Below are 17003 nucleotides of genomic sequence, written 5' to 3'. Positions count from 1 at the left end.
AGGATATGTAGGCAAGAGGCCAAAACCTCTCCAAGTCCAATAAAACAAAAATTCAAACATCTTCTTCTCCCTCCAATTCTTGACTTAGCAAACTCTTAGGTGTAAATATCATTTTCCAAATAGCATTTAAAAATAAAGCGCGCGCGTAGAAAGTAAAGACGGTTCCTATAGGATACTATAGTCGTTATGGGTGCCTAACACCTTCCCATAGCGAAAACAACTCCCGGACCTCGATTCTCAAGGATTTTTTCTTATTTTTCCCTTCCCAAGAAAAAATGAGATATCGAAGGTTAAAAAGGTTCAAACTTAATCAATGTTTGACACCCGAAAAACCAAGATAAAACATCCATACACATCCTTGTATATATGTTGCAATTGGCTACATGTTTTTTCACGTCCACTGTTCCTATATTTTTATCCTCGTATATATAGAGACCAAGGTGCCATATCTTACCAAGCTAACTCCATATTTACTTTTCCTTCACAATGCTATTCATAACCGAAACAGTAATAGCATTGAAGTGTACTAATGACAATAACTTTGACCATAGGATCCATTGGTATATTTTCAATAACATAAAGGAATTGTATCAATCGGTTATAAGAAGAAAAGATAATTAAAGGAGTAAAAGATAATTAAAACATGAATTATATATGACCAAAGAAGTTCATCAACAATTCTACTCAAACTTTTTTAGCATGTGATACAACAAAATTCAATTATGTCATAGATGTGTTCATACATGCAAACGCACTCCATAGATCACCAAATATTTATGGACATCCAACTGCATATACATAATCATTAATAAGCCGTAAAAGTCCTAAGCTTTAGAAATGAAATGACTTACAAAAATAGTCATATTTAGGCCACCAAAATATCGATAGAGAAGTCTGAAATTTCAAAGATTATTTTCCTTGACATATAAAATATCGATTTCATGCCTCTATTTTTCATATAGATCCTTCAAAAGTTGTACCACAAATTTACAAGCAGAACCATAACGATGTGTAGTCTATCATGAAGATTTCAAACCTATGAATCACTATTAAGAATTTAAGGTATCAAACTTTCATAGACACATCTCAAATTATAATCAAAACTATCACGACGTAAGAATTTCAATATATATTTTCTTGCAATTTTTCACCAATTAAGCCAAAACATATTTATATAATTTCTGGCAATCATGGACATAAAAATTATTTTATCATTAGATTTCAAAACATATCTACATACATGTCCTTCACTTTTGATAGGGTCAAACCGCAAGTGCACGGCCTATCGAAGTAATAGTAGTAAGTAGAGTTATCGTTCCGCTAAGGAGTTGTTCAACTTAATTAACTTTTAGTGAATGATTAGAGGAGAGAAAGTTAATAAAAGAGAGTTTGATTGTTGAAGGTAAAAACAATAATAATAAAGGGCCTTAGGATCATTGGTTCATCATAATGACTAATCCCTCACTAGACAAAACCTAAACATCTAATTTCATGATTTACACACTAATTTCTAAAGACCGGTTTCCCTTAGCCCCTCACCTTTCCGATGAAAGTCCAGTGAGAGTTTACTTCTAGTAACCAAGCCTATTTCACTGACATGATTACTAGAAGATGCATAGAGGATTGAAACTACTCTTTGTCTTAATAATTGCAAAGACTATTTCACTGTTTTGCAATTATTGTCTAGATTCACTTGTTCCAACATCAAGACTCCGCTCTCGCTTTATGAATTGATGTTTGGGATGATGGATTAGCGATTATCAAACCCTCCGCTTTCGCTTCCACAGTTTGATAATTGTTAATCCACGTTAAGACGGTGAATCTAGATTAGAAATTAGGGTTACATAGAAATTAGGGTTTAGACATGTTTTGTTTAGGATTGAGTCATTAGACTCCCCAACAATCCCAAGACGAAGAAGTCTACTCACTCATGTTCATCGTAGACATGGGGGAAGAAGAGAGAAAATAATAGTAAAGTAAATTGCAAAGAAAGTAAAAGGGAAAATAAAGACTTTTATTAAAATAGCAATTGAAATAAAAAAAGTAAAGGATGATCGTTTTATGGTGGAGAGCTACTCTATTTATAGCTTTACAATCAACTTAGAAACTAAGCAACTAAAGGGATAAAACGGTAAAGCTGCAACAGGGTAACTTGGGCCCAAAGAAAAGCAGCAAAAGAGCATCCTGGGGACGGGCACGGCCGTGCCACATGTTGGCACGGGCCGTGCCAAGCTTCTGAGTTTGGGGGAACATATTTTTGTCCCGTATCTTCGTATTCTTGCGCTGTATTTGTTCCAGTCCTCTTTCTTTTGCTCCAAGGCACCTTCCACCATATATTTATTCCTAAAATAAAATAAAACACAATTTGAAGTAAAATATTCTAAACTAAAATAAAATGCAATAAAATAAAATCAAATCTAAAATAAAACTAAACTAAATAAGGCAATAAATAAGACTATCTATAACTCATCAAACTCCCCCACACTTGAATCTTTGCTTGTCCTCAAGCAAAAGGCAGCAAACATAGCAGCAACAAAAGATTTGATTATGACAATATTAAGAACAAAATGTCTCAAAAGAAAGGCTTTGCTTCAAGGACACTAATTACAATTTCAAATACTTCTCATGAACCTATTCTACCCAACATCAAGTCTCAAGTGAGTGTGTGTGTGTGCAGTCCAACCCTTTTCTTGCTCCTGTATAAGACAGATATTATGAGGAATAGGTTCTATCCTTAGTGCTAAAGTAACCGAGAAAAGTCCTTTCTTCATTTCATATAAGAGTGATGGGAATTTAAGTTAAGATTGAATTAATTTAACAATTAAGCACAAGGGGCTGCAGATGCTTAGGGGCTATCTATCCTCGTAGGAAGTCTTCTCGGATGTAATTGTCCTTTCCCCTAGATTCAAAATCACCCTAAACAGTGCTGCAAAATTATTATTTGTTTCATCTCCGCGTAGGAAGTCTTTTTGGATGTAATTGTCCTTTCCCCCTAGCATTGATGAATTTGTTTCACATTAAGTTCAAATCAAGGAGTCACCACCACAATTAGGAAGTTAGGATGTAATTGTCCTTTCCCCCACATGTTGGTGCCATTCTCCCGCCCCATTTAACATTAACAAATTAAAAAGAATATAACAATTAAGAACAATTTGATTAATTTTCCCACACAAACTTATACTACTTTTACTCTTAAGACTTTAAAGGGTCTAAGTTAACACTAAAGATAGAACGTGTTTCTTAAAATACCTATTCATACATTTACTCAAGGATTGCGACCGGGTGCTTTTCTCATTGGAGAATTTTCACATTAAAACAAGATATGGGTATAGCAAGAACACAAGAAACATATGAAACTACTTTCATGTACAAGAAGCAACCTTTAAGAAAGAGACAAAACAAAAATTTTCATGCCATTTTTTACATTAAAAACAAGCTACTAGTCATGCCTCTTGCCCTAAAAACAAAACAAAAAGAATAAAGTTCAAGGGAGTTTGGGAACACTACAACTGTAGACACTTTATTAGCCCCCCCCCCCCCCCCCCCCCCCCCCCACACTTAGGGGAAGCATTGTCCTCAATGATTCAAAAGAAAAAGAAGAAGAAATAGAAGGGGAAGAAAGGGGTGCAGAAAGCTCACAGTGTGCTATGAATAGCAAAAATTGATGAATTTTGGGATCTGCAAGCTGGCACGGCCGTGCCAACCTCAGCACGGGTCGTGCCAACATTCTGTTTCTTGCCCCCATTTTGCTTGAAAAACATGGCACGGCCGTGCCAACATCAGCACGGGCCGTGCCAACCTTCTGGTAAGGAGGCTTCAAAAATTTTCAATTTCTTTAATTCTTGTCGAATCATACTTGGACAATTACCTACAAGACAACTTAGAACAAAGAAAAACAAAACAAAAGCAGTTAAAAGCGTGGGTTGCCTCCCACGAAGCGCTCTTTTACCGTCATTAGCTTGACAAAAAGAAAAACAACTTTAAGGCGGGTCAATAAGTCTCCAAGCAGCCGCTACTTCAGTCCCTTCCCCTACATTGTAAACCTTTAGCCTATGTCCGTTAACTTTGAATGGTCCGATTTTTTCAGAAAAGATTTCAATAGCTCCATAGGGATAGACCTTACGGACTTGAAACGGACCAGACCACCTAGACCTTAGTTTTCCTGGAAAGAGCTTCATCCTAGAATTAAAGAATAGTACAAGGTCACCAATTTTGAAGTCCTTTTTAAGGATATGTTTATCATGCCATTTTTTTGTTCTTTCTTTGTAAATGCGAGCATTCTCATAGGCATCTAACCTAAGTTCTTCTAACTCACTCAGTTGAAGTTTCCTTTTTTGACCGGCTAGTTTTGGGTCCAAGTTAAGATTCCTAATTGCCCAATAAGCCTTGTGCTCGAGTTCAACCGGCAGGTGACAAGATTTCCCATAAATTAGCTTAAAAGGAGTCATTCCAATGAGAGTTTTGTAAGCCGTTCGATAGGCCCAAAGAGCATCATCAAGCTTACTTGACCAATCTTTCCTAGAGATAGAAACTGTTTTTTCAAGGATGGCCTTTATTTGTCTATTTGATACCTCGACTTGTCCACTAGTTTGTGGGTGATAGGGTGTTGCAACTTTATGTTTCACTCCATATTTTTGTAAAAGTTTTTCAAAATGTTTAGAAATGAAGTGAGACCCTCCATCACTTATGACAACCCTTGGCACCGCAAACCTTGGAAATATAATTTTCTTGAACAATTTCATAACAACATGTGCATCATTGGTGGGGGAAGCAATGGCCTCAACCCATTTGGACACATAATCAACAGCCACCAATATGTATTGATTACCAAAAGAAGAAGGAAATGGCCCCATGAAATCAATACCCCATACATCGAAAATTTCAACTTCAAGGATGTTGTTTAAGGGCATTTCATTCCTTTTAGTAATATTACCGGTGCGTTGACAATTGTCACATTTAGAAACAAAGAGATGCACATCCTTAAAAAGTGATGGCCACCAGAAACCAGATTGAAGTATTTTAAAAGAAGTTTTTTGACTACTGGCGTGGCCACCATAGGAGGAGGAGTGACAATGGTGAAGAATACTACTTACCTCGCTTTCAGGGATGCATCTTCTAAAAACTCCATCCGAGCCTCTTTTGAAGAGGTAAGGCTCATCCCAATAATAGTGCTTGAGATCATGGAAGAATTTTTTCTTTTGCTGGTAGTTCAAGTTAGGTGGTAGTACTCCTGCTGCAAGAAAATTAACAAAATCTGCATACCAAGGTGTGTTAGCTTGTGCCAATAAGAAGAGTTGGTCATCCGGGAAGGAATCATCCAAAGGCAACTCATCCTCATTGGGTTCCCTAAGGCGGGACAGGTGATCAACTACAACATTTTCAGTGCCTTTTTTATCCTTTATTTCAATGTCAAATTCTTGGAGGAGCAAAATCCATCGGATCAATCTTGGTTTGGCATCTTTCTTGTTTAACAAATATTTTATTGCCGAGTGATCTGTGTAAATAATGATTTTTGATCCTACCAAGTATGGCCTGAATTTGTCAATAGCATAGACTACTGCTAATAGTTCCTTCTCAGTTGTAGCATAATTTACCTATGCCCCATCAAGTGTCTTACTTGCATAATAAATGGCGTGCATCTTCTTATCTTTTCTTTGTCCTAACACGGCCCCAACTGCATAGTCACTTGCATCACACATTATTTCAAAGGGTAAGTTCCAATCTGGCGGTTGTATGATTGGGGCAGTGACCAAAACTTCTTTTAACCTGCAAAATGCTTTTAGGCATGCATCATCAAACACAAAATCTGCATCCTTAAGAAGCAAACTGGTTAGTGGCTTAGTGATCGAAGAAAAGTCTTTAATGAAACGGCGATAAAATCCGGCATGTCCTAGGAAACTCCTTACTTCCCTTACTGAGGTAGGAGGAGACATTTTTTCAATAATTTCGATTTTTGCTTTGTCTACCTCTATACCTTGTTCAGAAACTAAGTGTCCTAGGACGATTCCTTCTCTTACCATGAAGTGGCATTTCTCCCAATTCAGCACTAAGTTCACCTGTTCACATCTTTCTAAAACTTTTTCCAGGTTAGTTAAGCAATTATCAAAACTGAATCCATGCACAGAAAAATCATCCATAAAAAATTCCATTATATCTTCAACAAAATCAGAAAAGATAGACATCATGCATCTTTGAAAAGTAGCTGGAGCATTGCAAAGACCAAAGGGCATTCTCCTATAGGCAAAAGTGCCAAACGGGCATGTGAAGGTAGTTTTCTCTTGGTCATTAGGGTGGATGGGTATTTGGAAGAATCCGGAATAGCCATCTAAGTAACAAAAGTGTGAATGCTTTGCTAACCTTTCTAACATTTGGTCTATAAAAGGGAGTGGGAAGTGATCTTTACGGGTTGCCTTGTTAAGCTTCCTATAGTTAATACACATCCTCCAACCGGTGACGGTTCTAGTTGCAATGGATTCATTTTTATCATTTTTAATACAGTGAGACCACCCTTTTTAGGTACAACTTGAACTGGACTAACCCATTTAGAATCAGAAATTGGATAAATAACACCTACATCTAGGAGTTTTAAGACTTCCTTTTTCACAACTTCTTTCATGTTAGGATTTAACCTTCTTTGGTGCTCAACGGAGGGCTTATAGTCCTCTTCAAGTAGTATCCTATGTGTACATAATGAGGGGTTTATTCCCTTAAGGTCATCAATGGTATAACCTATAGCCTTAGGGTATTTCTTGAGGACATAGAGTAATTTTTCAGTTTCTACCTCATTCAAGTTTGCATTCACAATAACAGGGTAGGTTGAGTTAGGGCCCAAGAATTCATACCTCAAGCTTGGTGGGAGTGGTTTGAGTTCCACCTTTGCGCCTCTTTTGGTAGAAGGGCTGCTTCTTCTTTCATTAATTCTTCTATGCCCAAACCTTCCATGGGAGGGTTTTCATTCAATAACTCCTCGTAGGCTTTGGCATCTCCTTCTAGCTTTGTACCTGCATCACTAACCAAGCATACCTCCAAACCATCATGTGTAGTTGATGCTAAGGAGCATTCTTTCACACAACGGTCAATTATATCTAACATGCAACAAGAATCTTTAATGGAGGGATTTTTCATAAGTTTAGCAAGTTCAAATTCAACAGTATCTTCACCAACATTAAATTCCAATTTCCCATGTTTAACATCAATTATAGCCCCCGCGGTAGCAAGGAAGGGCCTTCCCAAAAGTATGGGTACTTGGTTATCCTCCTCTATTTCCATCACAACAAAGTCCGTAGGGACGTAGATTTCTCCTACCTTGACAGGGACATCCTCTATGATTCCAGCTGGATACTTAAGGGAACGGTCAGCTAATTGTAGGGTCATCCTAGTTGACTTAAGCTCCCCCAATCCCAATCTCTCATAAAGAGATAAAGGCATCAAACAAACACTGGCTCCTAAGTCACACATTGCCCTCTTTACTATTTCAGACCCTATGACACAAGGTATTGAGAAACTTCCTGGATCCTTAAGCTTGGGTGGCAACTTATTTTGGATGATGGCACTACATTCCTCCGTAAGGTTCATCGTTTCACTTTCCTCAATTTTTCTCTTTTTTGAAAGAATTTCTTTTAAAAATTTAGCATAGGTGGGCATTTGAGTTAGGACATCGGTGAAGGGAACATCAATGTAGATTTTATTCATCATTTCAATGAACTTTTTAAATTGCTCATCAAGCTTAGACTTGGCAAATCTTTGAGGGAAAGGAATCTTTGGTTTGAAGGGAGGTGGTGTAACTTCCTCACTTTGTGGTTTCTCACTCTCTTCTTTAGCTATCTCACCTTGCGGTTCACTAGTCTCTTCCTCACTAGGCTTGACTCTTAAGGGGTCTTCTAATTGCTTACCACTCCTAAGTGTAACGGCGTTCATTCTAGGTTGGCAAAATTGAACAACTAGAGAGAGCTGAGCCTCTAAGACCTTATTGTGAGAGAAGATAGAGTCTACTTTTGATGTAAGTGAAACAAAAGAGTCATTCAAAAGTCTAGTTTGATTTGCAAGCTCTTTGAGCTGCTCGGATTGGTTAAGAAGATAATTTTCCATTAAAAGTTCAAGATTAGGCTTTTGAATAACCTTTTGGTCATTAGCATAACTTGGTGGTGTTGTTCCTTGAACCAAGGGATTTTCATTAGGGCTTTGGTCAAAACTTACTCCTTGGTTGTTTTGAATAAAGTTTATTTGCTCAACACTACCTAGTTTGCATTCACTACATGTTTTACAAGGGGATGTTGGAGTAGTATCACTAACATTAAGTTTTTCAAATTTGTGAGTTAGTGCATCAATCCTAGAAGCAAGGTGGTCATAGTTAGAGACTTCGTACATACCTGCCCTCTTTTTGGAGGGTGAAGACTTTGTAGTGAGTTCTTCATCAGTCCATAGAAAGAGATTTCGAGCCATGTCTTCAATCAACGCATAGGCTGTTTCGAAGTCTTTGTTCATTAGAGCACCACCTGTAGCTGTATCAACAAAGATTTTAGTAGCATGAGATAAACCATTGTAAAAAGTGTGGATGATCAACCATTCCTCTAGACCATGGAGGGGGCAAAGTTTAAGCATATCCTTAAAACATCCCCATGAACCATGAAGAGATTCCCCTTCTTTTTGAGTAAATTGAAAAAGCTTTGCCCTTAGTTGGCCGATTTTTGATGGGGGAAGGAAATGGATGAGAAATTCACGCTTCAATTGGTCCCATGAAGTGATGGAACCAACTCTTAGGGAATGGAACCAATTGAGAGCCTTATCTTTTAGAGAAAAAGGGAAGAGATGTAGTCTCAAGGTTTCTTGGTTTTTCTTATATGTTACGGTGAGCCGCCAAAATGTTGAGATATGGAGATTGGGATCCTCATCGGGGGATCCCGAAAAATAATTTTGCTGCACCATTTTAAGTTGGGCAGGCTTAATTTCAAAATCTTCATCTTCAACCGTTGGATACACAATAATAGCATATGACTCTTCCATTGAAGGAGTCACGTATTCTTTAAGAGCACGTCTTTCAGCCATGTTGGTATTATTTTTATGCTTTCCAAGAAGTTAATGATGAAGAAAAATAAAAAGTTAAAAATAAAAAGAAAAGAGAAAGAAGAGAGAATTCTAATCACTAAGAAAAAGCTAATTAAATTAGTTAACTCCCCGGCAACGGCGCCAAAAACTTGATAGGGTCAAACCGCAAGTGCACGGCCTATCGAAGTAATAGTAGTAAGTAGAGTTATCGTTCCGCTAAGGAGTTGTTCAACTTAATTAACTTTTAGTGAATAATTAGAGGAGAGAAAGTTAATAAAAGAGAGTTTGATTGCTGAAGGTAAAAACAATAATAATAAAGGGCCTTAGGATCATTGGTTCATCATAATGACTAATCCCTCACTAGACAAAACCTAAACATCTAATTTCATGATTTACACACTAATTTCTAAAGCTGGTTTCCCTTAGCCCCTCACCTTTCCGATGAAAGTCCAGTGAGAGTTTACTTCTAGTAACCAAGCCTATTTCACTGACATGATTACTAGAAGATGCATAGAGGATTGAAACTACTCTTTGTCTCAATAATTGCAAAGACTATTTCACTGTTTTGCAATTATTGTCTAGATTCACTTGTTCCAACATCAAGACTCCGCTCTCGCTTTATGAATTGATGTTTGGGATGATGGATTAGCGATTATCAAACCCTCCGCTTTCGCTTCCACAGTTTGATAATTGTTAATCCACGTTAAGACGGTGAATCTAGATTAGAAATTAGGGTTACATAGAAATTAGGGTTTAGACATGTTTTGTTTAGGATTGAGTCATTAGACTCCCCAACAATCCCAAGACGAAGAAGTCTACTCACTCATGTTCATCGTAGACATGGGGGAAGAAGAGAGAAAATAACAGTAAAGTAAATTGCAAAGAAAGTAAAAGGGAAAATAATGACTTTTATTAAAATAGCAATTGAAATAAACAAAGTAAAGGATGATCGTTTTATGGTGGAGAGCTACTCTATTTATAGCTTTACAATTGACTTAGAAACTAAGCAACTAAAGGGATAAAACGGTAAAGCTGCAACATGGTAACTTGGGCCCGAAGAAAAGCAGCAAAAGAGCATCCTCGGGACGGGCACGGCCGTGCCACATGTTGGCACGGGCCGTGCCAAGCTTCTGAGTTTGGGGGAACATATTTTTGTCCCATATCTTCGTATTCTTGCGCTGTATTTGTTCTAGTCCTCTTTCTTTTGCTCCAAGGCACCTTCCACCATATATTTATTCCTAAAATAAAATAAAACACAATTTGAAGTAAAATATTCTAAACTAAAATAAAATGCAATAAAATAAAATCAAATCTAAAATAAAACTAAACTAAATAAGGCAATAAATAAGACTATCTATGACTCATCAAGTTTAAGGCACTTACTTGGACTTTATGCTCATCTTTTTACCTCAAATTAGATGACGATTCATTTGAACTCTCGCCCATTCACCATCCACTTGATGAAGGTATCGGGTGATCCTTTTCATGCAACTCAGACCAACCATATACAAAGACAAAACCACAAAGTTAATATTTCCAAATATAATTAAATAATAATAATTTTGCTTTCAGATTGTTGGAAATATTAAGAGTAAACTAGAATTGAGAGAGTTAAGGAAAGATAGAAGAGAGTTGTTGTTGTTGTGCCGTGGCCAAAACCACTGCCCTGAAAGCAAAATTTCGGTGGACCTCCGGTGCAACCCAATAACCGGTTTTGCTCCTCAAGGTTTACACAACTACGTGTCTGAACTCGTGCACTCGAGGTCAAGACGTTGGAGCTTCACAAACAATGCCCAAGTTTAGAGTAGAATAGAAAGCTATGAATATGATTTTTGACCACTTCTAGCCACTGCCATAGTTTCCATACACGTCCTTGTATATATGTTGCAATTGGCTACATGTTTTTTCACGTCCACTGTTCCTATATCTTTATCCTCGTATATATAGAGACCAAGGTGCCATATCTTACCAAGCTAACTCCATATTTACTTTTCCTTCACAATGCTATTCATAACCAAAACCGTAATAGCATTGAAGTGTACTAATGACAATAACTTTGACCATAGGATCCATTAGTATATTTTCATCAACATAAAGGAATTGTACCAATCGGTTATAAGAAGAAAAGATAATTAAAGGAGTAAAAGATAACTGATTGTCATTATATCCAACAGTTGTTATACACCCCATCAAGTTTGTGCAACGTACCATATTCTTTTATATTAACCGAGATGTTGTTTTAATATATGCTCAGGTTACATTTCAGTTATCGTTTGTGGTGTCATCTTAGGTTCCCGAAATGTCGCTATTAAATCATGCTGCCGCCTCCACCTCTATTGCGGCGGAGAGGAATATATTGTTTAGAAAATGTGTTGTTCATCCAACCCCTTACAATAGGGTTCATCGTCGCACCGTTTCTATGAAGACTCTTTCTAAACGTGTACTTATGAGGGTGTTTGATTAATTTTTTGTGATGGTGCAGGTTGTGGAGGAACCAAGTGAAATATGTTGTATATATTAGGTCTTTAATGTGTTATGTTTAATTAATGTTTGTGTCTTATATATGTGTCTAATGTGTCTAACTCCTCTAGGTTTTACCTTATAATAAAGTTAAGTCTTTAACGATGATGAGAACTTCGGAAGCTACTACTCAATGAGTTCTTTATCTGCATTTGAGGGCCAACATCATGTGAAATTGGGGTGATTGCCGAGTTATGATCAACGTTGAAAGTTTGTTGCATATGGTTGTTTGATAAATGTATTACAAGGGTTGTATTTGGCAGGTTGAGTTTCTTAGCTTTTTGTTTGGGTTGTTCTGCTATGATTTATGTATGATGCTTGGAGGAAAAAGTTAGAAGATGAAGAATATGCCTTCACACAACAAGAAGAAACCCTAGCTACCAGGGATGATATCTTCGTTTTCTTGCTTATCAATACCTTCATGCTACTTTTTTTCCTTCTCAGGGAATGAAGCCATATGGTCCGATTATTTGTTAGATCAAGCAAGTCTTTGAATTTGTGTTACGTATTTAGCTCATTATAATATGTGGATTGATTTTATATGTGATGTATAATTTCTATTGTATTGTTGTGTATCTCATGTATAATGTATAATTTCTAATGTATGGATGGTTTTGTGGCTGTGTATCCCAAGGTTTTTAATATGATATGTAATTAATTATTAACTTGCCTAGAAATACCAAAAAATATATGTAAATACACAAGAGATCTTTATCTTGTTTAACTGATAAATATTAATCAACTCAAAGTAGTTGTTGGTTCCAGTTATTATCATCTTCGTTAATTACAATTACTACAAGTAATCAGTTGTTTCGTACTGCATCTGCGTTAGTTTTCTGCTTGGGAATGTGACAATTGGTTTCACTCATAGCAAGAGGACTCTATGTATGAGAGGCATGCTCAATGGATTTCTAACTGTGGCAAAGTTTGGGTGAAGCATTATCCACAACTACATACATCTTGAACAGATGTCCCACCAAGGGATTGTAAGGCACCACGCAAGACGAAAAGTGGTCAGGTAACAAACCAAATGAAATGCATCTTAAAGTATTTGATTTAGTAGCTTATAGACATATACCTGATCAACTTAGAAAGAAGCTTGAAGATAAATCATCAGTTATTATTCTCATTGGCTACGATTCAATTGGAGGTGTTGTTATAAACTTTAATCCTATTAGCAAAACTATAGTGATCAATATAGATTTGATATTTGATGAAGGGGAGGAATGATACTAGCATAAAAATGAGAAGAAAAACTCAAGTAGTGTATTGTTTGAATATGATGAGTTGAACAACAATACACAAACTGAAACTAGGCTTAGAAGATAAACAAGGCAAATAGTGTTGCCTACTAGACTTCAAGAATGTGAAATGGAGCTTGACACAGATGTAAATAAATGAAGATGCTCTAAAAAAAATTCAAATTGAGAAATGTCATGAAAGAAGAACTAGATATAAACCAATCAAACTTGGAAACTAGTTCAACTTCCTGATAAGAAGAAAGCTATTTGATGGATTTGAGTGAGTTTTCAAAGTAAAAATGAACCTATAGAATGAAGTGATCACGCAAAAAACAAGATTAGATGCAAAGGGTTTCCTTCATAGAAAAGGAATAGACTTTAATGAAGTATGTGCACATGTTGCGTGGATTGAAACTATCATACTTGTAACTATTATAACAGACATCAACAACTTACCTATACATCAAATGAATGTAAAGGATGATTTTCTAAATGGTACGTCCTTTGGATGAAGAAGTATACATCGAGCATCCTCATGGATTTATTATGAAGAATTATATTGACTCAAGAAAAAACCATGATCGTGGAACAAGATGTTAGAAAAGTTTTAGAGGAACCTTGGTTTCACAAAATGCATCATTGAGCATGGTGTATATATCAGAAAAGCTGTTGGTAAAGGTATAATAGAGTTGTGGCTTTATGTTGATGGTTTGTTAATGACTAGAAGCAATGAAAAAATCGTTAGTTATTTAAAAGAGGATATGAAGAAAGAGTTTGAGATGACTGATATAGGGATATCAACATATTTTTTGGAAATTGAATTTATGAGAACAAGCAAAGGGATTATAATACATTAGAGAAGGTATGCACTATAAATATTGTAGAAGTTTGAGATGGAACACTGCAATAGTGCGGTGTCATCTACATAACCCATATTACAACTAATCAAAGATACAAACGAGAAGGATAATCCTATATTCTACAAAAAAAAAACTCATAGGATCACGAAGGTACTTTTCAGACCTAGTTGTTACAAAGAGAATCCTACGGTACATCAGAGGTATAAAAGATTATGAAAATTTATTTTCATCTAAGAACAAAGGTACAAAGAATCGAAGAGGTATAGAGGATCGAAGAGGTCCGGATTATGGAATTTACATTCTTTTTCTATGGTTCTTATTTATTCTCTATGGTTTTTTGTGTTGAATCATTCTCCTTGTGTTCTCGAATTTCTCACAAAGGATCAAAGAGGTCCAGATTATGGAATTTACATTCTTTTTATATGGTTCTTATTTGTTCTCTATGGTTTCTTGGGTCGAATCATTCTCCTTGTGTTCTCGAATTTCTCATCATTATCACCATTCAAAACAAATTAGAAGTATTTTTCTCTGTTTCTCAATCTGTTTATTCATATTTTCTTTCATTCTTTGTTATCTTTCTGAAAACGCTTCATTTTTCTTCTTCTTGTTTCTATTTAATTGTCTGCATTCACAATGTGTTCTTCCTACTTAGTAACAAAATTTCACCATTAATTTCGGTTTTTTTTTATTCTTTTCATTATGATAACCTTACTTCTTGGGTTCTATTCAAGTGATGAGTTTGTGGGACAGTATATCCCTTCAGCTATCAAGTTTCACCTATTGACCACTCTAAGGTTATACATAACACTAAAGGGTGCAAAGTCGTCAATCCTACAAAGTCCAGTAGACCAACGTACATAATATTAGAGTGGGGCCTTACTCTCTAGAAGGTAATTGAAACATAAAAGAATTGGTATTCCTAAATTGTAATCTAAAGGCTCCAACTTCTTCTATGAATCCTAAAAGTTCATCGCATACTCTCTTTTACCTTAGTAGTTCTACAAACGGGCATCCGTCTCTCGTATACCTTGCTAAAGGGGAAAGAATAAAATTCAATGTGCAACATTCGAAAAAAAGTGTTTGCTCTATTTCTAGGTTTAGGCACCAACCCTAGGTATGTCACATTCCCTTGGTCCAATGAGAGCATTAAGACTTTTGCAATGAAAAATTAAATAGAAATTATAACATAACTGAATAAAAGAATTGAATTAAAAAGATCCAACAAACAAATAAAGGTTCATATTATAAACCTACCTAATTAGGGTTTAGTTACTCATGGTAACTAAAGTCAATTACAAGAGAATAAAACATAACCTAGAGACTAATGTCGAGGACAAACTTCTCCCTTGAAGCTCCTAGTGCTTGACTTCCTCTTGAACCGCTTTGTTCTCAATGAATAATTGTGAATGAGATGAGTTGTATTTATAGGCTGATTTCCAAGTGGGTTTGGGCTGAAAAACTAGGATTTTTCCTCAAACCTGCAGGAGAAAAACAACAAAAAGTTGTTCTTTCCCGGAGGTGCACATGCCTCACACATGGCCCGGCGTGCCTCGCTCATAGGCACATAAGGGAGAGACATTGGTCCTAAAGGATCAAATTACTTCAAAAGAATTGAATGAGGACATACTTCACCATTTCTTGGGTTGTTATCGTCTTTCCATTCCCCAAAGAAAGGGAGAGACAAGGGAATCATCCACAAGTGCATTTCCCTTCAAATGACAATTGCCTCTGCAGCTGTCAATATATCTATCGGTAACAAAAATGTATTGTACTCAGGTATATCAATATCAGTCTTCAGTTCATATTTGGGCGACCGATCCCTCATAATTCACATCTTTGCTTTTAAAAAATCTAAATGCCTCTCTTTTTTCCGTTTTTCGAGACCACACAAATTTTCATGTATAAATTAAACTCAAATAATAAATGCAAAAAGAAAAAGTCTTTAAATCTTAATTGAATTGACAAAAATATCAAAATTGTTATATTGAATGTTGAAAATGAAACCTGAACTCCTTTACTTATTTGTTAGTTTCGATCCCTATTGTCATTTTCCATGTGAGAAAGAATATAAATTTTGGATATCTAAGATAATTATAAACTCCGTTGTTTAAACCATTCCTTAAATAATCAGGTGATTTATTAATGAGTTCCACCAAATAATGAATCATTATGATAATTTAAATTCAGTTTTGATTTGGGTTAAACATGTTTTTAGTCTCTCAAAAAGTTACAAGCTTTTAAGTTTAATCTATACATTTTCTTTCTTATGCTTTTAGTCCTTATTTGCATTTTATTGGGATTATTTTGAAGGAGGAAAAATATCCATGTTTTGTAAAAGGTTTTTAAAATATGAACAATTCTTACAAACTACAATATTATAGAGAATAAAAATTACCATTGAAATTTAATAAGGATTGTTTTGGACATGCTAGAATGCCAATCCCATACTGATATGTGGACAAAATACCTCCAGATCAAGACACAATGCCCTCGGTGAGCACGCTAGTTCTGGTGCACTCCACCTCACTGGAAGACTCCCTCACACTTCCTGCACCATACACGTGGCCTTCAACGGCTCCCTGATGAGGCACTGCATCTCACGAAAACTGTTAGCACCTCCATCTTCTATATAAGGGTGACTTAGCATCACCCTCAATGTATGATTCACTTCACACACTTAGACATATCCAATCTCATTTCTCCCACTGACTTGGGCGTTGGAGTGCTAACATGTTCACAAGTATATTTCGCTCCACCGTAAAGACCACTCCGCTGCCGAACCAGAGCATCCTACGACGCCGTTGCCTTTATATGAACACGACCAGACAGATCAAATGATTAAACTTGAAAACTCGTGATTTTGTAAAGATTATAAATATATTTAACACTTTCCTTTTTTGTGTTTAATAATTTTTAGTGACACTTTACTTATTTTATGGTCCAACTTTGCATTACTAAAACCTATTTATGTACGAACTAGAGAGTTAACACCAAAATCATTTCTTATGGGTATGTTTGTTTCAAGGGAAAGAAAGTGATGAGGAGAGAAAGATGAGGGAAATACAGAATTTTTGTGGGACCCACGTTAGAACTTTTCTGCCCACATATAAACGGAATGCTTGAGGAATCCAAGTGTTTTGTTCAGAATGTCCAAAATGCCCCTATTTTTATTCTTTATTCATTTTACCATTCCAGTTGGTGTCTTTTTTCATTTTTTTTTCTTTCAATTCAACGCTAATTCCTTTTTTTTTTTTTTTTTGAATAATTTACTGCCTAATGTTTTGTTAGCACATATGGTTGTTTTATGTCACATTTTATTTTTCCATTAAAACTATAG

General features: G+C 36.0%; 1 non-coding gene and 2 pseudogenes across 1 annotated transcript; 1 reads left to right on the top strand and 2 right to left on the bottom strand.

Annotated features, from left to right (window-relative positions):
* Nucleotides 1-3645: 3645 nt before the first annotated feature.
* On the bottom strand, nt 3646-8088 carry LOC146954106 (uncharacterized; annotated as a pseudogene).
* On the bottom strand, nt 3981-7034 carry LOC146954107 (uncharacterized; annotated as a pseudogene).
* Nucleotides 8089-8572: 484 nt separating the features above from the next.
* On the top strand, nt 8573-8679 carry LOC146954105 (small nucleolar RNA R71). The gene has a single exon (XR_015025243.1). It is a non-coding gene; the product is annotated as a small nucleolar RNA R71 (small nucleolar RNA).
* Nucleotides 8680-17003: the final 8324 nt, after the last annotated feature.

Source organism: Medicago sativa, chromosome 1 (assembly GCF_051527215.1).
Source record: "Medicago sativa cultivar Bolivia chromosome 1, Bolivia_mono, whole genome shotgun sequence".
Taxonomy (NCBI): domain Eukaryota; kingdom Viridiplantae; phylum Streptophyta; class Magnoliopsida; order Fabales; family Fabaceae; genus Medicago; species Medicago sativa.
This window is presented reverse-complemented; position numbering and strand designations above follow the sequence as displayed.